At 42.8% G+C, this 26,992-nt stretch overlaps 1 long non-coding RNA gene across 1 annotated transcript in view; it reads left to right on the top strand.

Moving 5' to 3' along the window:
- The window catches only part of LOC147663729 (uncharacterized), a 223,045-nt gene that overhangs the window by 13,038 nt on the left and 183,015 nt on the right, over positions 1-26,992 (top strand). Inside the window, exon 2 of the long non-coding RNA XR_015305239.1 lies at positions 13,863-14,016. This is a non-coding gene — a long non-coding RNA (uncharacterized LOC147663729). The remainder of the gene's footprint in view (positions 1-13,862; positions 14,017-26,992) is intronic.

Genomic DNA, 26,992 nt, shown 5'->3' with positions numbered 1-26,992 from the left:
CGGAACAGCAGATTTGCTAGCGCAAGCTAGCTCAACCAAAGAACTTTTCATACATACAGTAACTTCTCCAACTGCATTCATTCAGGATGTGTACAGAGGCCGGTCGTGGGTGTTGTGGGATGTCTGCGACCCTGGTAATCATGGATGAGATGCCCAGCACGTAGCACATGAGTGGGTTCACTGTGTGTTACATTGCCAAACAGCTGCTCCTTCCTCCCATAAGCCCCCACACTTTTGTACGCTTCGCTGTTGTATCCCATGCACTCCTACGGCACACCCTTGTAATGTTTATTTGCGCATGTCCTGCATCATTCAAACCACACCGTGACACTGCCCTTTGGAGCTGGTGCATGCCACTTTACAACATCGACTGCTGCAATCCTTGTGGTGGCCACACTAGAACATAGAGACACATTTACCGTACTTCCTGCACACAGACATGTCCGAGACACCCTGTTCCCCTTGCCAGACCAGCACACGCCGCTTGTGCATGCAGGAGGATGAGTGCGTAGCTACATGTCCACGCTCACTGCCAATGCTGAGGTGACATGGTAATGTCTGCTGAAGACAGCACACTGTGATGTTGTAGGGCCTGTGCCCATCATGCTAACACAATCACCACATGGACACACTTGCTCAGATGCGGGTTCGGGTGTATTGGCGGTCCTGGGGCTGTTGCAATGAGTGTTGTGGCCCACATGGGTATCTGTGTATCAGGTTTATTGACTCTATGGCACCTGTGGTTGATCTGGTGTGTCTCTTGGTTGTTTTCCCTTTCATGCTGCAGCTAGTAGTCCTGCTTAACACCAGCAGAAAGCAGGTGTAAAATCCCTGGTTCTAATGCGGCTTATCGTCGGAATTTGTTTAGCATCAGAGTTTTTGCCTTTCGTTGTGAAAGTTGTGATGTGGTTTTTTTCATGTACAGAAAAATAAACGAACTGGGCAGTGTATCCCATCAAGATCGAGCACCTGACCCACTATTCCCAACCAATTTAAATACAATGAGATATCTTCATTTATTTTGTGTGTACACTGTAAATGTACCCACTACCACAGTGCAATTCAAAACAAGATTTTAGTTTTTAGAATAAATTGCAAAGGTGTACCTTGTGTGTTTTTGCACAGGAACGCCTACTCTGCATCTCATTATCAGCAGTTTAATGTAAGACCAAGGTGAGTGCATTAGAGTTTAACGTGGGACATTGGAAGGTCGTGGGGCTATGTGTGGCACCTAGGATAAACAGGCCAGGTGGAGGAAATGAATGGTAGTGCCTTCTTCTGATCTCAAACCCATCCACGTCCTTGTATGTTTGCTCTGCCCCACCTGTGGGTTTTTCTGTACCAGCAGCGGGACTGTGTGCACTGACACATGTGGGAACAAAGGTGGATTGTTTCAGCAGAGTGTGCCACTGACACATCAGTGGACGGTAATGAACTGTCTTCCGCACTGTGTGCCACTGACACTTTTGGGGGCGCAGTAGATACGCCTGCCACACTGTGAGGCAGTAACACACCAGGGGGCAGAGATGTGAAGGGTGTGGGGGCAGCAGCATTTATCTGCACCATAGCTTGTGGTAGCAATGCCATGATGAGGATCTGAAGGGCATGGTAGATCCCATCTACATTTCATGTTCAGCGGTGGGTGCCATCCTTTACGCCTCCATCCACAGCATGTCCTCCGTGTGCCTCTGCATTTGTGGCAGGTCATGGCATTTTAAAAAAATTGAAATTCATTGAAAAAACCATAGGTTTCAGAAAAGTTATATTTAAAAATTAGCATTTAAAAAACCTTAGAAATTCACTGAAAAAACCATAGGTTTCAGACATGTTATCGTTAGTTAGACATTTCACTCGTACAAAACCATAGAAATTCCCCTGTTATAGTTAGTTCAGCTAACAATAACTTGCTCACCCGCAAAGCACTGCTGATGACGTCACAAATTACATCATTCATGACATGGTCAATGCCATCACTGATGACATCACTGATGACATCTCAAATTGCATCACTGATGACATCATCCACATGAAAATCTCATACACCTCTAAACACTCTAATATAACCTTTGATACATCCACTCTAAAATATAGAGTATCATTTACAAAACCATCGACACACCAATACCAGTTACTACATACGCACTCACTGATTCCTAGGTCTAGACACACATCCACTCATTCACCCATACAGTCCCTCATACATGCAGTCACTCATAAATACAACACTATCATATGCACTCATACATCTATACAGACACTCACTCATGGAGTTATTCACACACCTAGTCAGTCATACAAAGAATCAATCACACTCCCATTTAGTCACCTATACAGTTATACACACACACCACCTTATGTATTTATACAGATACTAATGCATACTTAGTCTCTTATGTACTCACTGATACAAGTACACACTCATCCGTACAGCCACTCTCACAATCACTGACTCTCATGTATATTAATTCACATACTTCAACTCTCACATACACTGTATTTTACATATGTAGTTACTTGCTTATGTACCACTGAGACATCCATTCAGTTACCAACAGACTCATACACACACTCACCCACCCATACAGCTGTTTCCACATGCACTTTTGAACCCATACGCCCAGTGAATCAACCACTCACACATCTATGCACACACTCAGACACCTCTCACCCACCCACACATTGACTCACTCTCCCATTCAAATACTCAGGCAACCAATCAATAACCCATAGTGACACTAATGTATCTACTGAGCAACCCAGGTAGCTGGTTACAAAACAACGGACAGACTGATACAGACATTCACACAGTTTAGTAACTAACCCATGCCTTCAGTAGGACACATGTAATCACTCATTTATACAGTCAGTCATGTACCTACTAAATCCTTTATACAGACACTTATACACCCACTCATTATTCAATACAGCTTGGCATATATATAAAATAAATTTAAACTTTACAGAAACACACAGTCACTGGATGATGTCATCAGTGATGTCATTTGAGATGTCATCAGTGATGTCACTGACCATGTCATGAATGATGTAATAGTGATGTAATCAGCCGTGCATTGCGGGTGCGCGAGTTATAGTTAGCTGAACTAACTATAACGGGAATTTCTATGGTTTTGTACGAGTGAAATGTCCAACTAACTATAACATGTCTGAAACCTATGGTTTTTTCAGTGAATTTCCAAGGTTTTTAAATGCTAATTTCAAACTATAACGTGTCTGAAACCTATGGTCTTTTCAGTGAATTTTTATATATACAAAATTAATAACATAGTTAAAAGGGTCACGGGTGTTGACATAGATTATAAAAGCACAATGCAATATTAGTCATTTGTTTCAAAAAGTGTCAGTGCATAGTGCACAATTAGTAAAATAATTGCAAAACCCTCACTCATGGGTTGCCAAGCGCTCCTATTACCCAAATGTAGTTTTACATAAAACTGATATACTTTATTTAATTAATTTTTTCGGTCAGAGAATTTCTTAACCCCTTCCATGCTCATGACGGAACGGTTCCGTCATGAGCGTCGGTTGAGCTGTGCTCATGACGGAACCGTTCCGTCATGATCCGATAGGCTCATTAGAACCTTCAGCACAGCGCGAAAATTTGCGCCGCGCTGAAGGGGTTAAATAATGTACCTGAGTACAATTAAAGTGACATTAAAAGGAATGGTCACTATGTAATCTATTGTATTATTAACTTCTTCCCCAATCCCTCTCCTACATACAGGGGTTGTAAAATATGACCCCCAGATATCAGAGCAACAAGAACATCCAATCATTGTGTACCCCTCACGTTTAGATCTTGCCATTTGTTTCTAATGTTGTTACAAATTTGCTTTAAAGTATTAGGTATAGTTTATAAATACCTACACAACTAGGTTTGGGGCTAATTTAAAGCTGTAATTAACCATGCACGCATGACAATAATATCTGTTTTGTAGAAAACCCACTCACACTTGCCCCAAACACATTCTCCTCATCCAAATGAGGGTGTAGACGCTTGGTAGCTGGTCATGTTTTTCAGAACGAACTAAACACTTCACTTAGCATCCTACAACGACTACCAGCAATTTAGAAAGCTCTGTAAAAGTCATTTGTGACACCATAATATCTTTAAAAGCACTCGCCAGCCTACCAGTTGGGCAAGAAAAATCATGAGATGTAATTCAATTTCCAATGCGCATATCACAAACTTTCACATGAAACCACTACTTCTCTTTAGTCGATAACAAAAGTTGTTGGCATTCTCTTCTTCTGGTTAAGTCTTCCAGTCAAGCTGTTCGTCCATGAGTGTTAGTTCATGCTTAACTGTGGAGTATACCACAATCATAAGTCATGTGTGACCTTTCCAAAAAATGTCTGCAGGGAAACTCATGCATATGAACATTTGCATCATGGCCCCTGAAAGAGTGTCACATGTGTAGGATCAGAGAGAAGGAGTTTTGAATGCTAAAGATAAAAGTACACAGTTACTGCTTTGGTCACACGGTTATGCCTTGGCTCCTTCCCTTCTATTCCCCCACTAACCTTTTCAATCCAAATAACAGACTAATATGTCCACCACTCAAATTGATTTCATATTTCACTATACTAATTCACCACTAATCCTTTACGGGTTCTGGAGTAGCGTGCTACTCCCTGAAAAAGCACTTCGACACCTCATCAGGGGTAGCCAGCGCTATATAAATGCAAACCTTTTTACCTCTTCTACCTTTTCTCTATCCTTCTCAATCCAAATAACTAACACATCCACCACTCAAATTACTTTCATATTTCACTATACTAATTCACCACTAACACTGTATGGGTTCCAGAGTAGCATCCTACTCGCCAAAAAAAACTCTTCGACCCCCCCATCAGGGGTAAAAAGCGCTTTATAAATGCAAACCTTTTTTCCCTTCTCTATCCACCACTCAAATTACTTTCATATTTTCACTTTACTAATTCACCACTGATCCTTTACTGGTTCCAGGGTAGAGTGCTACTCACCGAAAAAGTGCTTTGATGCCTCGTCAGGGATAGTAAGCGATAAATGCAAATACAATACAATACAACTTGACAAGTTCCTGAGTATTTGCTCCTGTGAAAAATGTAAAAGGTGTTTAAATTCAGCTTTTACCAACAATATCCATAGAGCATAATGGGCAACATTCCTAACCCGAGATGGCCACTAGGCATAATGTGATGACGTCACTCTATCAAGTGATGTATCAAGTGGCAACCGATTCTCCAATCAGAATGCACAAATATGAGGAAGCTGATTCTTTATTTCTGTGTGTAGCGCTACTTTCTCTTGTGCACCTCACGAGACATCATTCACAACGCTCAGCCAAGCCTGTACCTGTCACGCAAGGAACCACATGCATTAGGGTGGCTGTACCTTAAATCAGGCCACAAAGCTCTGCCAACAAATTGGCAGTGTACTAATGCACAACAGAGGATGCAGCTCAGGTGAGGAACTCTATTGTGGAGCACAGAGGGATCCAATTGGAATAAAAAAAATAGCTAGCATTCGCACCACAAATTTTCAATTCTATTAAGGACAAGGAGGCGAGGATTATGCTTGTCTTTCTTTTATTTGCTACTCACAGCAGCCAATGAAAACTATTTTGTATGCATATAAAACTACATTTCCCATGATGCTTAGTCATACATTACATCCTGCATGACCCTATAAGAGCCACCATATCCTGTTGCTGAGCCTCTTTCTTTGATGATCGGCAAACTTCCAACCCAGCAACGCAACTCAGGTTGGAGACATCTGAGTGCGCATGTCAGTTTGGTCGTCCGCCAAACCCACATGTAGCATGTGATCACCACTCCTATTCCACGAGTCGTTACAATTACCCTGCCCCCAAGACTCAGACCTGTGAAGAAAAATAAAACAATATTAAACCTGTTTTCTTATCATTTTGTTTTTCAAGTTTGGCATCTGCTGGCAGGGGAGGCTATGCTCTTCTGCCATAACGGAGGAGCCGCCGCTGTGTACCTTGCAAGCGTAGTGAGGGGTTTTGTGATTGGCTGATTGTAGCACAGGGACACTGCAAGTATCCAATCACTAAGCAGTTTGTTGGTCCCTCATGCTTCCACGAGAAAAACGTGGACCACAAACACTCCTCATACTGCAGCATTTGAACGGTGTCACGAGTCCAATAAAACAAGCATCGGCAAAGCCAATAGGTTTCGCCTCTGTGAAATCTATTGTGTTTGACAATGCTTTTTAGTCATTGTACACATCAGCGCTAGCTGCTATGCAGCAAGTCTTAAAGCTAAATAAAAAAGCACAATGACATGGTCATGGCTGTGCCCGTCATAGCTCTTTTTGAAAGAAAAACTTTAAGACATGCACAGTGTTGTGATGAGAACCGAACCACAAAGAATGTTGAAAAATAGAGTAACTGATGAAGATCGATTCAATACAGTACAAAGATTCCATAAGAACTCTTGTGGTAAAACAAGGCAAACACAAAGTGAGAGTTCAGATTACTACATACAACAGCCACTGTGCAACATGTCTTAAAAAAACATTGACAAAACCAATGGATTTTGCAGAGGTGAAACCTATTGGCTTTGCCAATGCTTGTATTATTTAGACAACATAGGATGTGGCATAATGGCTAGATAGCTGACTTGGAAGCCGGGGAACCAGGTTTGTGTCTCGGTGGCAGTTTCAACATCTTGTGGTTCTGGGTAAAACACTTTGGGGCACATGCATCAACATAAGGAATTGCGATTCCTTAATAGCGATTGTTAAGAAATTGCAATTTAGGAATCACAATTCCTTATGCATGTAGGAATCATTAAAAACATTGCCATTCCTACATATTCCTTAATTGCAAATTGTGATTCACAATTAAGGAATGAATGGGAATTGCATGCGTAATTTGCAAGTACCAAATAGGTGCTCGCAAATTGCGCATGCAATTTCAAGGGTGCAAGGAAGCCAAAAGGCCACCCTGATACACCTGAAGTTGGCATGGGAGCACATGTGGCACACACACGTGCCCCAAGGGAATGTGTATGTGCCACATGGCACTTTGAAAAATGCACTTGTTTGCATTTTTCAAAGTTTCTGCAAATTACCCTCAACTTGAAGTTGATGGTAATTTGTGATTCGAAATTGCAAAAACGCAATTTGGAAGTGCATGATACATTGCATTTAGGGAATCAAAATTTGCGATTCCCTAAACGTGTTTGCAATTTAGGTAATCACAAAATGAGCAATTACCTACATTGCAATTTTGAATTTAGGTTGATGCATCCCAAATTCAAAAATATTGGTTGTAAAGTGTACTCTTTCTCAGCCTTTAAAAAGAAATGTGCGCTGTCTTCAGAAAAATACAGCAATTGTACAGTTTGTATTCAGCAATAAAAATTTAATCTGCGTTGTTTTATACAATAACTTAATGAAAGAGACATGTTCATTTATTAAAGAAACCATGCATTCTTTTCATTAATGTAATTAAACATGCAATGCATTTGATAACCGAAAATGTCATAAGCATTGTTTTAGTTAGCAATGGATGCAGTAAGCAGTTGTATTCCCAAATGAAAAGGCTCATCCTGGCATATAAAGTTAAAAAATGAGCAATTCTAGAAACAGAATAGCCTGCACTGTTTATTCAGCAACAAAACAAAATGCGTACATCACTGGTCAGCAACTTAGAGGATGTGCACAATTTGGTCCCCACTATAGAGGGTACCCCTTTGCTTTCAGTAACGTAAAAATGAATGTTTTGGAATGCATGAAACCCTGTTCACCATTTGACAATTTTGGTGACGGGTCGTGCACCCTATCAACCCCTGGCACCATCATCCTTATCTGCTCTCTCATATCAAAAATCCTTATTAAAGAATAATAAAACTGAGATTGCCTACATGCACTTCATTAAAGAGGCGCCCCGCGGTTGCATAGGAGGTGGAAGGGTCCCCTGTGCGCTATTGAGGAGTGAGCACGACACCTATGCATGCCTCGAATGCTCTCGCACCAGCGCCAACAAGATTATCAGCACTAAAAACATCCCAGGATTGAGGAGCCGCCCCCTTCCAGGACACCTCTCCCATTGCACAACCACCAACAGAAAGCCTTACAGTAGTCCCAGTTCCCTGGAGAGGTAAACTTCTCTAAAGCAGTCAAAAACAGTCCAAAGTTAAATAGCTCACTGAGGACCCAGACTCTGAGCCTGGGACGAATCTCAGGAGCCAGCTGGTAATAGACAGTAACGAGCGGAGGTAGCGCAGCCCGGCCCACAGATGCCTGGATAGAGTACAGCAAGGCTTGGCTTCACTCCATACAATTGAAATGAATAAGAACAAGGTAAGCATGGGCGAATTTTGCGAATCTCGCGTTCGCGAATTTTGCGGATTTGCGAACTTTTTTTTTTGTGTTCGCGCGGGTTTCTGCCAGTTCGCGAGGGTTTTGTACAATTTCGCAAAACGCGAACTTACCTGTCGGGTCGCAAGTTTCGCGAACCTGTTGTTTCTACGTGTCCAGCCTGTTTGGGACACTCTTCTTCATCACTGCCACTCTCTGTCACCACTGCCACTCTCTGACTACTCATGCCACCCTCTGGCCCACCCATGCCACCCTCTGTTTCATCACAGCACCCTCTGGTTGTCCAGTCAGTGTACATTATTGTGGCAACGCAAGCACACCTTCCCTGCCTCAAGTGACCTGAATTAATTTGGGGCTGATTAATGTGTCACAGAATATTTTTTTAGCTGGCACCTGCTTCCTTAGTGCTTCCTGATTAGTGATCTTTTGCACTTGCTAAGTGCTTTCATTGTTGCAAAATTAGTTACAACACCTGCCCTGCCCCAACTGACAATAATGAATTAGGGGCTGATTAATGGATTTGAACCTCCAGCCTGGCTCCTGCTTGTCTCCCTTAGCTGTAATTCAGGACCTTTGTGGCATATGTGTAACTATTCTGAGGTTCAGAGCAGGGTCACATAATAGTTGCAACTGGCAACTGAACTCTGGAGGGGCCCCTCAGGAAGCACTACAGGAAATGGCTACTAATGATGAGCCTGAACTTTTGAACCAGGTAAGTAGTTTCAGTTTTGCTAAGATCGTATTTCTGCAATTTTGCGCTTATTCGCGGGGCGCGAAGTTGTACTGGGAAGCCGCGAACTCACGCGAACAGTGCGAGCAAGCCATGAAATCCGCTGCTCGCGGATTTTGCGGGAGATTCGCGAATCTCGCGGATTGCGAATTTACCGAAAATCCGCAAAATCCGCGAGCGAAACGGATTTTCCGCCCATGCTTAGAACAAGGTGTCGGCTCTGCTTTGGAACTCAAAATGGGAACACATTTTAATTGTGCATTCCAAAGTAATGCCAGCCATCTTATATGCTATTTTTCTTGAATCTTAACCCCTTGCATGCTGCCGCGATTCTGCGCCTGTGCGGCACATTCCGATCGCGGGTGCGGTCATGACGGCCGGGAGCCGTCATCAGCACATGAGCACTGTGTGCCAACACGGCTTCCGGCCGACATCAGCATGCAAGGGGTTAATATGCAGTAGAAAATTTAGTGTAAGGGCTAGAGCCGATGACCTTCAAGCTGGGAAATAGGGTTTGAGTCTCATCAGGAGGCTCAAAATCCTCTGATTGTGGGCAGACCACTTTCACTTAATCGGTCAGTGCCTGTGAATGTGTCCATCTGTAATGGAATTTGGTGCTGATGTAAAGCCCTCAGATGGGTGGTAAACAAGCACAAGGGAGTTCAGGGAGTGGTAAACAAAAACAAGGGAATGTGGGAAACAGCGGCGGGAGGGGTGTGGTGATAGGGAGCACCAACAATGAGCAGTGGAAAGACAGAACACATGCACTGTATGGAGTGCAGGGATGAAATTAAAAAAAATTAAAACGTATTTCAAAAGAACGAATATTAACCACAAAAAGCAGAGCTATGCAAATAACATACTGCCACCAAACACTCTTGAGTATAAAGAAAAAAGTAGTGCTATAAAAGGCAGAGGAAAAGTTCAAAGGGAGTACTTGGTCCAAGCTCTACTGATAGGAAAACACACAAAGAGAAAGATGAACACAACAGCAAATAGCATGCTGCAACCAACAGAAAGCAAGGAAAACAGAAAGACAAGTATACAAACAAATGGAAAGTAAGGGCGGACTATAAGCCCCTTTTAAGATGTTTTTAAATACAAAAGTCTTTTCAAGCTCAGCGCAAAAGCTGTGCAGGTGAAACCTAAAATTGCAACCTTTTATTCTATGACGAAATGAGGTGGGTGCGAGCTAGTCCTGACTTTCTCATCTCATTAAATATTGTCATCCTGGACCAATCTGACTAAATTCAATTCTTTCTTTATTCGTCCTTCCAAAGGCAGTTCATAAAAGATACACAATATTAAAAACATCATATAAAATCAAGCACATCTCAGCATATACAAACTCATTTTCAATTTAAAAGAATACAACAACGAGCAAATATAGTAATTTTCCTCGGAACTAAAGTGACAGTGCAAAACGATTGGGTTCATAAGTAGCAACGTATATTATCCAATATCCGTGCAAAAAAACGACAACAGCCATCAGTAGCAGCAAATATTATCCAATAATACTTGAAAAATAAAATCAATCCTATAGAGGAGTTAGCAGCAGGGGTGGTCATTTTAGCAGCAATACAAATACAATCCATACAGAAAAATGGTAAAGTGCATTGAAATTAAAACAGCATGCTCCTTCTCTTTGCTAAAATACACTTCAAAAAGCTACCAACGGCAAAGCAGACATCACAGTCATTAAGTTGCTGCAAAAAGTACAGAGACGTCTTGCACTTGGAAAATGTGTGTCTGCTCAAAATAGGTATTAAAAATTTCCTGGTAAATAGAAGATAAAACTGACAAAAAAATACAAAACGTAAAATGGTTTGACTCAAATGTTCATCACAAGGACAGGTAGGAATAGATTCCGAAGAATACTGACCCAGGGGAAAGCATATCAACCACGGAAAGGACCCCAGCCTGATTCGAGTCAACAAATTCCTTTCATGCGCATTGTTTACATATAATAGATACACGGCAATATAGGGAGGTACTTGTATAAGGCAATAATCCCTGACAGTGGGTTTGACTACTTCAGACAGTTCCCTAGACAATTCTTTGTGTTTTCGAAAGCTCACCAAAACCCTCCGTTGATCCCCTTTACCAATTAGATCTGGGTGCTCAAACAAAGAGGAATAACCAAGCTCCATAAAACAGGCTTTAATGTATTGGAGCCAGGGGATGCAAAGGCCACGAGTGCAGTTTAAACACTCTCTAATGATTGCCCAATTTAAATCAGCTTCCTCATTTGTCCAGATTGAACACCAGGTAGCTAGAGTTGCAGCATAGTATCTTGGACATACTCAAGACCTAGCTCACAGCACCGCCCGCCAGAATGCTGGGAATGCACTTCGTGCATTGTCATGCACAAGGCGACAGGTGAGGTGCCTGCCATCATGTCCATGACAATGCAGGGGGGAACCATAGGTACCCCCCATGTGCTCCCCGCATCCCCTCAATACCTTAGGGGCCCGCAACGGGCCCTGAGTGCATAATCTGCATGCCTTCCTTTGGCATTTTTCTGGCCCCATGCTGATATGGATGCCGGTGTCTAGCAGACACCACCACCATATTAACCCGTTTTCAGCCCAATCAACTTGTTGACTGGGCGGAAAAGTGGCAGATGTCTTCCCGTCCGCCGCGGGACACCAGCTATACTAATATGGCGAGTATGGCGTGGGGTCAATGGGTGGCGGGCGCGGAAGAATGTAGGGTGGATCTCCACCGCCATGCGGGCGGTGGCGATCCACCCTACATCCTAATGGACCCCCAAGTATCTGGACCAGTGGGATGCATTTTACATGAAGTGATGGAGAGTAGGTACAGCTTCCCTACACAGTGGGTAGGTATTGACTGCATCCCTGTGGTTAGAGGGTAAAGACCCAGAACTGAAGAGAGGGAGAATGGAATAAGGCTGCCCAAACAGAGTCTATGAGATCCTTTTCAGCAAAGGGCTGCTGATTATTTTGTCCTGAGTGACTACATAGGGTAGATGGTAGAAGTAAGTAATGGGTCATAGGTTTCTCTTGTTAAAGGTGTCAAAATTGTCAGAGCCACTCACCTGAACTCCAGGCCTTCATTTAGAGAGATGACTGAACCCAATGCTTCCTGAAACTCCTTTCAACTACAATGTTCTTTGTAACGATTGAGTTGTAAAGGAGTGTCAAGGGGACGGGGGAATGTGATGAGAATTAAAGACAATACACTGCACGTGTCTTCAGAATCATAGGGTTTTTCGGTGTGGCTTTTTTGCAATCTGCGATAACTACTGGGAATGCCAATCAGATTTCTAAAAGAACAAAGGTATGCAAACACTTCACTGTATTTGTCATACTTTCAATGAAGACTAATTATGACAGGAATATCAAAAATAAATACCTGCCCTAGTTCTTGTTTTTTCTCAAACATAAAGGGCCTCATGTAGGTATATGGTATTTACCTATTTGTAAATACCGAATTTTACCGATTCGGTATTTTCAAATCGGTAAATGCTATGTAGGTAAATATTCAGTAGAAATTACCGAATCGTTAGGATTCGGTAATTACTGAATCGTTATTTACCGATTCGGTAATTGCCATTGGTTCCTATGCCCATAGAAATCAATGGCAATTACCGAATCGGTAAATTTACCGAATATGTAATTTTTAAGACCCCTACATCTCAAACTGCAAATACCGGTCGGTAACGGCCATTCCGACCGGTATTTGGCGACATATGGCCCAAACTTCTTTATAAACAATAACTTCTTCCTAGGGAGATTTTTTATCAGTTGACTTTGGCTTACGTATTTTCTCTATTGCGCTGTTTTTTCAAAACAAAATAACAGTATTTTCCTGTTTGCACCTCTTTACCAACATCAGACTTGCTCTCTTATGCTGTTTATACCTAATCACCATTTAAAAATAAAGCTTGTAATACAGAGAAGAAAGTCTGCCACCAACTCCTAGTACTGAAAGTATTAAATAACCTTGGGGGTTTAATGTCGTTGGGAGCTTAATGTTCAAACTGTTCTTGGAATTCAGTAAATGTTCAATAATTACAAAGAGAAAGTCATTTGGTTAGCCAGAAAGGCTTTCCCTAATGTGAGCAATAATTGCTAACCTTCAAGGTCAGAAGGAAAGCATTAAACAGTTCATGACAATGTCAAATGCTCTCAAATCAAAAGGCTTATCAAGGGGTTTTATCTCTGCTTTTTTGGCTTTAAAAGCCAGGAAAGCGGAGATAAAATTATCTCCCTATTACCTAGCTGTCACTAACACCAGTTAGCGACAGCTAGTAGGAGATAGCGACCATCTTGGGCCCCACTTTGCATGCCAGAGAAATTTATCACTAATGACATGCAAAGTGGGCGTGCCAAGATGTTAGCGACTGGAAACAGTCGCTAACATCGCTATCTCATATTACCAACTTTTGGAGATATTCGTGCTAAGCGCGAATATCTCCAAAAGCTAACACCTGCCCTGAGCAGTTCTTAGCCATGTTATCCAATGGGAGGTGGATAACATGGCTAAGAGCATTAGCTCTGTAATGCATGAATATCGCTGACTTTTCAGCGATATTCATGCATTGCGGCCGATTTTTATCGCATTTGTGATAAACCTTGGTAATACCAAGGTTAACTGCGATAAAAATCGCCGCAGGTCGGCGATAAATTTTTGTCTCTAACCAAGCAATAGCGATAATTATCGCTATTGTTGGTAATATGCCCCACTGCTTTTCTTGTTTTCTTCGTGCAACTTACATCTCTTTCTTTATCTTTCTTTTGTTTTTTTATGCTGCAGGAATCAACAAGGAATTAGAGAGCCTGACTCTACCAGCCGGAAGACAGACAACCAACTGGAACAGGAACCAGAATCTAAGGAGAGGTCACCGAGCCTTTTCCAAGCTGCAGCCGAAGAAGAAGAGCAGAAGCTCGAACACCTTCACTGGAGCCAGGTAAGTCTCAGAGGGAAATGAGGCCAAGCAATTAACATTAGCACTTGCTCTCTATTTATAGGGATTTTTGAATGCGTTAAGATTTGTGTGGTGGGTGTGGAAACCTTGTCAGTTTACTCGGGAGGGAGCCAGTTTATTAATATCATATTCCTCACAAGCTTCATTCGCTTGTGTACACAAGGAATGGCATGTTTTCCAATTTCTATATGCCAATAGAAGAGCAAACGTGAATACAACTGAATTCCCAATTTCAACAAGGTTTGATTACAAATAACTGGTTTTAACATGAATTCTGTGCCTAGAGTTTTACAAAATAAAAAAGACAAATAATAACCGTAAATTAGGAGCTTATAGATTTCTTGGTGTCAAAAAGGTAAAAAGTATTGAGCTTTTGTGAGCTCATGACAAAAGTTTCCAAACAAGGCTGCTGTACCTGATGTCTGGTCAGAAAGGCCAATGAAAGCCAGATGCTGAGATCTCATGCTTCATTGTGTCCCTGTTGTGGGTACTTCTGCTTGGAGCCAGCACTATTGCTATTGCTATGGCAGCCATCGCCCAGCACAAAGGCTGTGGCTGAGTGACAGCCAGAAATAATATTTGAAAGAGAAACCCTTCCAAATCAGTTCTGAAACCTCAGTAGTGTATTTACGGCCTCTGTCTGGAAAATGAGTATTAAGGTGGAAATGTGAAAAGATCGATCAGTAGGTCATAAGAAAGGAGCTAACAAAATGTCCCTCTTTATTCAGTGTCTTATTTCTTACAATATTAGCACTAAAGTCAATGAATACACATCTCTGAGTTTCGTTTTCTTCTGTGTCTTTGATTCCTATGTCTTTCTCTGACTTAAATGGGAAAATTAAGTCATATTCTAATAACATTCAGCTTAATTAATTATAGTACAATTCCTTTGCTTATGGCTTCACAACAGAATACTTCCTCTGAAGGCCAGACAATGTACCGGTCGTCGGAGGAAGGACTTTATACCAGCTACCCTATTTAGAGTGAAATCTGTCTGTAAGTGCCAGAAAAAAAATTAACCCCATCACACTGGGAGAAAGCTCCCTTCGTATGGTACCATTCTTTTCTTTGTTTTTCAAAAACAAAATCCTGCTTTGGGAGTTTGTTTTTGAGAAAAAGAAAAATGTCTTGACAAGTTTGCCGACCAGCCATCATGTCTGACTATACTGCCCTTCAAATGTTTAGTGCATAGACAGGAACCTCCATGACAGCAGATCCTGTCAATGTAGAGAGTTGTCCACAGGGCCAGCGAACAACTGTACATTTGGTGGCCGTATGCTCCTCAGGATGTTGGAGGTATTGTCCTCTGCCATCCTGACGCAGTTAACTCTGTCCTTGAAACTCTAAATCAGGCCATAATTTTTCTTACTTCTGTCATGGAATTGGAATGAAACCTTTTAATTATACTGTGTTAGTCCCTTCATAAAGGGCTCCAATGCATTTGTTTCTATTTTAACAAAAGTCACCCTAAATATTAGATGGCTCTATGTTACTGGGATGGACGATTTCTTGTTCTGGTGTTTGCTTTAACAAATCATTTTTTAGGTTTTTAGTCCGATATGTTTAATTGAACTGAACCAGAATTAATAATTCCAGAATGCACTGATTGGCTTCAGAAAAAGAGGTGTTCTCGTAACATGTTTTTTTTGGTAATTCTATATCTGGCCCTTGTACATTCTCATGGCTTTGTGATTAAGGGCGAGTATATAGATTTAGAAGCGTAAACAGCTTTCACTATTCTGGAGAAGGTTTCCAAAAATTGTCGGCCAAACGCTGCAGAATCTCTATTTAGACACTGACCAGCTAAATAGAGAAGCTTTTTTTGCAATGTGCCTGGCTGACAGCCAAACAGTGCAGAATCTCTACTGTTTAGCCAGCCCCTGGGTAAATATTGATGTTTTTCTGCTATTTTCATGTCTGGAAGCTTGACAGCTAGGAATCTCTACTATTCAGCCAGCAGCAGGGTAAATATGTAAGTTTTCCTGCTATTTACACAGCTGCCGGAGGAACAGTGCAGAATCTCTACTATTTAACCAACGGCAAGGTAAATAGTGAAGTCTTTCAGCTATTGCAAGGCTGCAAGCTGCATAGTGCAGAATCCCTACTGTTTATCGAAAGGTCGGGTAAATAGTGCTGTTTTTTTGCAATTGCATGGCTGCCAGCTGGACAGCGCACAAGCTGCACAATTCAGTCAGCAGCTGGGTAAATATATAAGTTTTGCTCCTATTTTTACGGCTGCCAGCTGGATAGTGCAGAATCTCTGCTATTTAACCAGTGGCAGGGTAAATAGTAAGGTTTTTCTGTTATTTGCATGGCCGCCAGCTGAACAGTTCAGAATCAAAAATTAGCTCGCATTCGCGCCAAGAATTTTCAATTCTATTAAGGACACGGAGGCGAGGATTATGCTTCTCTTTCTTATATTTGCCACTCACAGCAGCCAATGAAAAACGTTTTGTATGCAAATAAAACTACATTTCCCATGATGCTTGTACATACATCACATCCTGTATAGCCCCATAAGAGCTGCTGTATCCTGTGTCTCCTCCGTTTTCTTTGCTCGAACATATACAGTCCACACATTAATAAATCTAGTCCATTTCACGGAATATGAGTCTCAATAAACATCCTTCAACATGGAGAACCAACATTAATAAATCCAGTCCTTCTCACGGAATATGAGTCTCAATAAACATCCTTCAACATGGAGAACCATCGTCAACTGGAAAGATCACGTCTTCTAAGCCAGAAGAACACCTGTTCCTTCTTCTTTACTCGAAGCTGAAAGGAATGAGAGGAAAAACCCGTAACTTCTGCTGATACAGAATATCAAGTACATGCGGGTGGGTAATTATTACCAATACTGTAATAAACCGGGTGGGATAATCCTCGCCTCCGTGTCCTTAATAGAATTGAAAATTCTTGGCGCGAATGCTAGCTAAATTTTGATTCTATTACAGGACCGGAGGCTTCGGATTATGCTAGTTCAACGCTTATTAAACACAACTACAGTCTTAAATCTCCCACCGATACATAATACACTGTTTAAATAGAGTCAGAGAAAACTCCATCAGAAGAATTAAAACTTTCACAACAATGGTAATTATCAAAACAAGAATGATAAGTATGGTACTTGAGCAAACTGCATCTCACAATTGGTTCTAACATCCATTCCGGCCAAAGGCCCTCAACCATCGGCTGTAATAGCCTTGTACTCACACATAAATGTCACTAATCATCAACAATCATATGAACATACATGCGAAAACCTCAGATAGTAAATCCGAGAATCATCGTTGTAAGCCATGAGGCATGTGAAGAAACCCATAAAGTGCATTATCTCGAATTCGTGTGCCCAGGCCCTGACCACATGCATTTCAGACCTCGCTGACAGAGCAACTTCTTAAAGTATATACTGTACCTGTAAAAGGCAGACTTGCCTCGCCATAGGAGCACCCGAAGGTGGAATGCTTCGTAACACAGCCCGACAATATTTAATGTCCAGTCGACCTACTATTATATGTCTAATAATAAAAAGGAAATCACGAGAATTAGTCCGGTTTGGAATATTTACGCCACCAAAAGGAATTCGAAAGAAAACCTGACGCAAGTTCAGCAACCTGCCCTGAACCGAGAATGAGCCGCAGAAAAACGGCCAAAACGGATGCTATAAGATGAACGGTACTGAAGACCCCGTACATTATTTGGTAAATAATTCACAAGTAGAGAAATCAGTCCTCACAAAGCCGCCAATGGCGTACATATCAACAAAGCGACCCTCTATCTCCGAAACGTATGTCGGTAATGGAAGGACCCAGAATACGAAATGAACGCCCTCAGCGCGTTCGAAAACCAGGAAGTATTGTAGAATACCAGAACTTGATTGTAAATAAAGCAAAGTCGGAATACATACACCTAGTGAAAACTGTACTTACCACATTGCCATGTGTCAGACCCAGACCCGTGCTTACTAAACGGCAACAAAGAATCTGCGGGTCGTAGCTCCCTGGTGAGCCATAAAGGCATCTGCCTTGAACCACATGAGTTCTACTGCATGAGAAAAGGGAAAATGGTAAGGTAAGGCAGGAAACCGAGCCAAGGGGCATTGGAGTTTCAAAATTGGAGTCCACCCTGCACGAAAGTTGCGACCCAGTCGCCAGAAATGCAAGGAGACCGGATGGAACAAACCTTTACTGCCAAGTAGGCTAAGGAGGTATACCGCAACAACCTAAATATGAACGTTTCGGCAGAATGGCCTGAGCCCTGGAACAAGTCCACTAAGAAGATGACCTATATGCCCATATCCGCTGATCGTTCACGCCGTCGAGATATTGCGCATGGTGAACCATAAGCCTCCAGAGGCGTGCACGATAAGGAGCCCGAATGACCGAAGGCTCGTAAAAACTGTTTGAATGACGGTGCCCAACACACCGCTACCGTGGCCCTCCCATGAAGGGAAACTCTTGTACTGATACCATCGGAAAGTCATCCTCGCATTGTAGATTGGGTCGTACAACCACTGAGTCGCGTAGGATTTGAGATAAATCTGGAAACTTAAACTAAGAGCCACCAATGTATGAAGGTTATAACCGGTCCATTCCAGCACATCAATCCGATGTCTGGAAATGTGAGGCCAAGGCCTGTTAAGATAGACCTATCCATACATAATGTATCCAATTAACTTGAAAGGTAAAAGAACTCTGTACTCGGAGGGTACTAGAGAGCTGAGAGCTTAGGGATAACCTATACCTCTCATCAACCATTAGAACCGCCACAACTGCCATTGTAGGGGAGGAGAGCACCAGAAGCTGCAGAAAAACGATGGAAAAAGAACCGACCAACTAGTATGAATGTGATCACAAGCAAAAACGTCTACCCTTTATACACTCAACGATAATAAACCTGTCCCATAGGGGCCTGTCGCAAAAGGCCTACCTGGATCTGGCGTCCAACCTTATGAAGGCTTTGCGCCTGTCGGACGATCTGGCGCAAATGGCGTCATGCCGACGCCTATCGCCGCTGACTACGACATTGATTTGCAGCCTGTCAAATCTGGGAACCCCTTTCTGAGACGACTAGAAAAGAAGAAGCCTGGCGACGCCGTCGGGCAATTCCTCAGCTATACCCCAAAAAGGGGGTCGCAAAGCCTTAGGCTAAATCCCGTCACACGCGCGCGGCTGCCTTACGTGTTGGCGAAAAGGAAATACGAAATCAAAATAATAAATAAAAATAATAAATAAAATAATAAATAAAAATAATAAAGGTAATAAGTACACAGAAAACAAAATCATGCTCAAGGATTTGTGGTAGCAGAACGAAAATGGGCGTCAACCAAGCCCTGTCACCCAGAGTTAGGTAACGTCATACTAGAGGCCCTGTTGACCACACAAGAACGGGAAGAACCTGGGTGTCAACATAATTAGGTCAGGAGGCTCTTGCGCTCCTATCAGTTAGTTGTCATCCTCCAATATATATATATCCCATCATCACCCTCACGGGATATCGGTATTCAATATATCTGGTAGTGCAAAGCACAGTGCAATGGAGGAGTAGAGGGGGAGCCAACCCTATGCACACTAAAACAGAGAATGAATAATGTATCGGCTCCTCAGCAAAGCTGTAGTCATTATACCAGCCCAAAGGGCGTCGGAGTCATTGTAAAATACAAGGAGCGTGTGCGCACTCCGAGGGCCAGCCTATTGTTAAACCTGGAGGCTACCAGGCAATCTGCTCAGGTAAAGCAGGAGGCACTGAGACCTCGAAACAAAACAAAACAGGGGACGCATGCGACGTGCGTAGGCCAAAGTGCCCAAAATTAAGCCCAAAATTGTGCCCAAGTGGGTTACGCACACCGGAGCGTTATGACTCCATAACCGCACTCGGCTACTAGGGAAAGCCTTTGTCGGAGAAAGCGCGAGACCGCGCAATATTTCAACCAACCCTATGGAAGTGACAGGAAAATCCATTGCAATGTGGAAACAGCAACGTTGGAACCTAATCTAGGAGCAAAAAATCTAGACACAACCATTGTTCATCATGGCGCCATGCCAGCGCCGCATTTCAGCTCCGGAGGGAGCGATTGATTCAGTTTGTGGCCAAGTCCAGGCCTCCCATGAGGTTTAATGTCACCAGCAAGAGCTGAGCGACCTCACCACTCCTGCAGGAGCGATCTGAAAGTGTATCGGTGTGAAAGAAAAAACGCTACCAAGCACACTACTGCTTTCCAGTATAAATAATGAAAACATGCACCAGGAGAATATGAAACCTAAATTGTAGTAAAGTACGAAAATAGAAATTATTAACATTTGATATCATTTTACAAATGGAAAGAAACATGACTCGGGGCTCCTGGGCTCGAACCCTGCACCCTGGATATGAGAGGCAACAGCCTTCCCCCTAGGCCACGTGTAAACCAATCATGGCGAAGCTGATGAGGCCTGAAGACCCCGGCAGGGAAGAGCGGCATTTGAGAAACAGCGGGAGTACAGAACGCCTGATAAGGCCACCCGCGTAGCGGCTACACCGCCGCAACCACAGCCCCAGGTTGTGCCCACGCGGCGACACGCGTCTGCCTCTTATTAAAGAGAGCCCTGAAGCTGCGCGGTGTTCAGCGGCCAACAGGGACTGAAGCCGCGCTCGAACGGGCCAGCAGAGCAATCCACAGCCCGTACGCCGCTCCCCGCGATAAAACACTGCCATGCCCGCAGGCCATCGGGGGACGGAAAACTCGACCGGTGAGGCCGAACCGTCAAATAATCCAAAGCGTGCACGGAGTACGCCGCTCCCAGCGGGAGCTGCTCCGCTCTAACCCTAACACCAAAGGCGTGATTTAATTTGTCAAAAAACACACGTGTAGTAACAAAAAACACCTTCGTGCCACAAGCAGTAAATACAGCGCGATAAAAGCGCAGAGCATTTTACATAGAGCGATATAAGTGCAAAGCCTTCAAAATAGCGCGATGTGAGCGCAAAGCATTCAAAATAGCGCGATATAAGCGCAAAGCATTCAAATTAGCGCGATATGAGCGCAAACCTACAGGCAATAACATCTAACAGTCAATTAAGTAATAACATCAAAGGTAATCTAACAGTCAATTAAGACATGAATCATGGCACAATGTTGTGAGCACTTAAATGTCTGTATGAGCAGCAAAGAAAGAGGAGGAGACACAGGATACAGCAGCTCTTATGGGGCTATACAGGATGTGATGTATGTACAAGCATCATGGGAAATGTAGTTTTATTTGCTTACAAAACGTTTTTCATTGGCTGCTGTGAGTGGCAAATATAAGAAAGAGAAGCATAATCCGAAGCCTCCGGTCCTGTAATAGAATCTCTCATGTTTAGCCAGCTGCTAGGCAAATTGTGGATTTTTTCTGCTATTTGCATGGCCATCGGCCAAACAGTGCAGAATCTCTGTTATTGAACCAGTGGTCAGGTCAATAGTGAAGTTTCTCTGCTATTTTCAAGGCGACAGACAAATAGGAAATAATGTTTACTAATTAACCAGCAGCTGAGCAAATAACAGAAACTAATCACTATTTACCCAGGAGCCGGATAAATAGCCGCTATCTAATTTGTAGCAAAAACGTAACTGTGAACACACAGTCACTTTAATGTTTCCTGCGAAGATGCCCCTGATGTATGGCCACACCGGTGCTCATCAGATTTAGTTTTAAAATAGTTACAGAGCTTCGAGAGAGCTATTTCTTTCAGATGTCTGTTTTGATCTGTGCTCCCCTTGCCTTTCCAGCAGAGACTTTTTAAGGAATGGGCAAAGCCTTTCAGGGGGCCCACTGATAGAGCCAGCTCTGTTCTGCAGAGTCTCGGGCCCTGATGCCCCCGAATAATTCTTAAAAAGATTATTTTAGACATTGTTTTCCTTTAGTTTATTTTTATTGTGGGTGATGGATGGGAGCCTATAAGGGATGTACGTTTTTTTAACACATGCTTTTACTATGCATGCCTTTACAACACAAGTTTTTCAACGTAAGTCGTTACAACGACTTGCGTTGGGGGGTGCTGGATAGTGAATAGTTTAATTTACTATTCCAACTCCAGTCCCAGTGGATAGCAGGGAAGGTGTTGGATAGTAAATTAAACTATTACCTATCCTAGAGCGCCCCCCAGCGCAAGTCGTTGTAATGACTTGCGTTGAAAAACCTGCGTTGTAAAGGTACTGCGTGGTAAAAGTTGCGTCGTAATGGATGTTCCCCATCTATAAGAGACGTTTTGCTGAGAAACGTTTATGTTTTTCAACACCATCCAACATCCAGAAACAAAGATTCTTTTAGATCAAAACAGGACCTCACAAATGAAAAATGGGTGGGATCACAAAGATTAGTTGTAATAATATTAGTGAGCTGCTGCAGTATAATAATATTGAAAACACACGTCACTATGCTTAAATATTGGATACAAACATATTTAGAATTTGTACCAGTGTACCTGTGCACTGGCTGTGACCTGGCCATAGAGGGCAAGAGAGTTGAAACTTCATCATAAATTCAAATCTGTTCCGGACAGGGGCCCCCAATTTACTTTTGGCCCATGGCCCCCGAAATCCTTAAGATGTCCCTGCTTGCCAGACCCTTGAAGGTGAGTAGGGTTCCAAAATCCTATAAGGAAATGTATCACGCAGCAGGGCAGCCTCCTCGACTCAAGTTAGAATCCTGCAGTTCATTAGATAGAACCCCCAACTGCAACGGGCCTCCTTCCCTTCTTGGCTTCAGTGGTGTGCACCAGCTGCATCAGTGGTAGCTGCGCCCTTCCTTCCAGTCTGAAAAGAAAGCAGTGATATGCGTCAAGTGAAGTGCGCCATCAGAGCGGAAGGCAGCCTTCAGTTCTAAAAGAGGCGCCTATTTCCGGTGACAACCCAGAGGCCCTGGAGCAATGGGTGAGCAGGTGCTGCAGGGTCGACCATGCAATATACTGAGGGTCACACGGCGACAAGAGCAACAGTGAGGCCGCCTGTTGCAGTATCCCATTTTTGGCCATTCTGTGTTTTTAGAAAGTCCACCACTGTGATTCTATCATCGCTGAATTTTATTTGCCTGAGTACAGGGCTCTTGTAACCAGTGGTCATAGGGGGGGGGGGGGAAGTAGGGGAACAGTGGGCGGAGCAATAGAGGTGGGGAATAACCCAAGGATTGGATATGTGGGCAGAGCCAGAGGTGTGGCCGGAATGTGTAGACATCCCAATTTTTATTATTTGTTGGGCATTTCACTGCCCAATTTAATCAACCAATGGATACACATGATTATTTAAGGTTATAATGAGTTATTGACTTCAAAATATATTTACAAAGTGGGATATGCTTCTAATCACAGAATGTCCCAAATACGATAAAATGTGGAAACACAAGCCATTTGTCTCCGAGCCATGGAGTTTCTGTCATCAGTACTTCTCCCTTTTTCCACAACAGCAGTTCAAACATGAATGGCAAAATTTCCTTGTTTGCAAATGTTTTCGATATAATTATGGCTCTGCAATATTTGCCTCTTAATGCAAGACCTGCTGCGTGATCTGATCATTTAAACTAATAAATTGTTTAAAGCTTAAACATATCAAAAATTAATAAAAAATGGGACTTGTATTGCTGCGGAGTGGATGGCCTATTGCAAAAGTTGACTTGTCACCTTTCTCACTGCTGCGTTTGTATGTTACACCGGTACTAATAAGGCAAACTATTTCCCGAGACTGTTAGCATGTGTTCACATGTCAAAGTAATAAAATATCAGAAAATATACTGCATTACGCTGCAGCCCTTTTTTAATGCATAATTTAGTCAACACTACGGCACCATTTTGTTATCCTTTGTTGCATAATTAAATCCTGTGGCCCCACAGCAGGCAGCACATGTTATAAGTGCTTGTGAATGAAGCAGGGAGACTGTGAAGTTTGAAAACTTTGTTTGGTGTGCGTGAAAATCCTGCATTGCCAATCCTTGGTGAGTTCCAGCTGCTACTTCTGAAACAAGGCAAATGGAGGTACCTATGGGTGAGGCAGACTGGCCGAAAGGGCAAGGCCAGTCATAGCATTAATGTTTGTTAATGCCCCCCAATACCACCTCTGCCATGGATTCCCTCACTACCACCCTTTAACTGTGCCTTCTAAGTCTCCATAACCACTCTCTCTCAGATGCATTTAATTTGATTTAAAGGACCACTCATACCATTGTAGGGTGTCAGAGCACTTTACATCACACACATTCCACAGAGACAATCCATATGTGTGTAAATCACTGTATAGAAAATGTTACATAAGACTAAGGACTACAAGGTATAGGAGTCACATGACAACCATACTAGTAGGCTGTATAGTTTTATAGTGATTGGTCTGGAGAAACACAACACCCAGAATTTAAAACCAAATACCATGGTTGTGGGTTCTCCTTAATAATCAGAATTGATTTCTGTCCAAAAGAACACTTTTTGGAACATTAGTATAATCAAAGACTGGGGAAAAACATGACGCTCTAATTTATACCTTGCAGTTTGTATGCAGCTCTTAAATGACAGTTAATAGCTAATTGTTCTATGTTAGGATGATTTTAACTTATAAACTGCAAGTAACAAAAGGATCTCTCTGACAAAAGCAGTAGCCAACTGACCTATTTACATTACGTGCACTTTGTGATCTGCATGGCAAATTTTCTTTGCAGCAGGTACATTAACCCTCTTAACTACCTTTCCATGAGTAAAAACTTCCACTAGACAAAATTCTGATCTCTCTCTAGGAAGAGCATTAATCACCAGAGTCATCATGATACTTTTGTTGTTGCCGAAAATTGCTGGAGGCCAGGAAGGAGGCAGCAAGCGTTTTTAAAACCATAATATACTTGCAAACATGATGCCTCCACCTAAAGTCAGCACCCGGTGCGGTCACACTGGTTGCACCACCCTAGAGGTGGACATTCTCAAGGGTCCAGTGACCTCAGTGACAGTCACTGTTGTTCTAGGGTGTGCTGTTTCATAGGCCTTCCCGCAAGACTGGAGGTGAAACTCATTATGGATTGTGATGAACAAGCCGGATGTATGTCATTACGGCGCGGTGTTTACACCGCGCTACCATTACAATGCAGGTATGACAATGCAAGTTGTTACAACGACTTGCGCTGTAGGTGCTGGACTTAGGAATAGTACGAGTTACTATTCCAACTCCAGCCTACCCAACAGTAGGGAAGGTGTTGGAATAGTAAATCTACTATTCCTTAGTCTCTAGCGCCACCCAGCGCAAGTCGTTGTAACGACTCGAGTTGTCCTACCTGCGTTGTAATGGTAGCGCGGTGTAAACACCACGTCGTAATGGATGTTCCCCGAACAAGCCTTGAAGATTAACCTACACTTGTCATGCTAGGGTCCACCTGCTTGTGCTATGACACCAGGGCTTCTAAGGTCTTGGGAAGCCTTCTAAGGTCTAGCATGGGATTGTGCTCTCGCAGGAGAGTGGTCTGGTGGACTGGTTATTAAGGCTGAACCTGGTTCCCAGTTCCAAATTCAGCAGCTCTGGCCATAGTGCCACATCCTCTACCCCACTGAACACCGTACTGCCCCACTGAGAAAAACGCACACTGCCTTCAAATACACCCCAATTGTTGCCGGGTATAAACACCTGGATGAGGCTCAATTTAAATTACGCACTAGACAAGAGCAATATGCAGCCTAAAAAAAAAAAAAGTAACAACATCCTGGAAAAAGCAAACACTTCTAGGGAATGCATAATTTTGCAAACCATGTGAAATGTAAGCAGGGACAACATGGTTACCTTTATGCTTTTACACTCACTATTCAGAAATCAGTGAGTGCGGCCCTGAATGGACCCATTTCAATGGCCATTGCTTATATCCTTACAAAACATAAGCAATATGGTAAAAAGACCACAACCCTGGACGCAGAGCCCCAGTACACATTTTGTTTTCCAATCCACACATTGCAGTACCTCCAGGATTGGTGCACTAATTCCAAAAATAGTGCTTCACTGGCAAATTCTGTACAAGTGGCGCTAATGTGTTTGGGTGTGAATAAAATCAGTTTGGCCAGTTTACTACCACTCTGTCTTACTTTATTTAGTTATTTATCTATTTTTCATATTTTTAACCTTTTATTCCCAAGGCTGCACTTTGGAATTAAAATGTCAGAAAAGTACGAGATTTCCAGCAACAGTGTCTTTCTTTTTTTTTTTCTTTTTGGGTCCATTTCACAGGGGACCAAATAAAAGAAAGGAGAGGAAAGAGAGTGAGAACCCCTTCTAGAAGTCATGGTTATCAGTAAGAGAAGAGCTGCTGGACAGAAAGAGAGGGAAGAAGGAAAGAGTGTGGGGGGGGGGCAGCTGAAGCGCCAGAGCAGAAGTGGACACTGTCTTTGTCTTCTCTGGGCAAGAAGGAAAAGACCGAGTCCTCTTACTTCTCTGCCGCCCCATCCGCCAGGAACGCCCAGCTTTATCTACAGGCCATGGCGATTTCTTGCGTCCTGGAACGCATTTTCAAAATAAAAAAGTAGGGGAACGGAATCTTTCGAATTAATGAAGTAGGGGCACGCCGATCCCTCACACTTCGACCACTGCTTATAACTCGACCTTAGTGACACTCTGATGATGAGGCCCAAGAGCCTGTGAAAGGAAAAGGCCACGCCTGTGGAATGTTTACCGCAGAGCACAGGTAGAAAGTGTTGGATCACTTCCGCTCTCAACTTTAAACACATTTTACAATGTGTGAGCAGAATAGGAGAGGCATGGGGGGAATTTCCATTTAATGCTGAGTGAGAGGGCTCAGGGTTTCCTAAAATGCTAAAAGTTGTGTATCACTTTTATTTTATGTAGCATGGATGAGTCTAAAACCACTCATATTCATACTAATATTTTTAATAAATATCTTGTGTAACTATAAACTGGCAAAATTGCAAAATCACCAACGAATGTTTTTCCTTACATCATAGACTTGTGTAAAACATTATTGCCAAA

Source organism: Lissotriton vulgaris, unplaced genomic scaffold (assembly GCF_964263255.1).
Source record: "Lissotriton vulgaris unplaced genomic scaffold, aLisVul1.2 SCAFFOLD_989, whole genome shotgun sequence".
Classification (NCBI taxonomy): domain Eukaryota; kingdom Metazoa; phylum Chordata; class Amphibia; order Caudata; family Salamandridae; genus Lissotriton; species Lissotriton vulgaris.
This window is presented reverse-complemented; position numbering and strand designations above follow the sequence as displayed.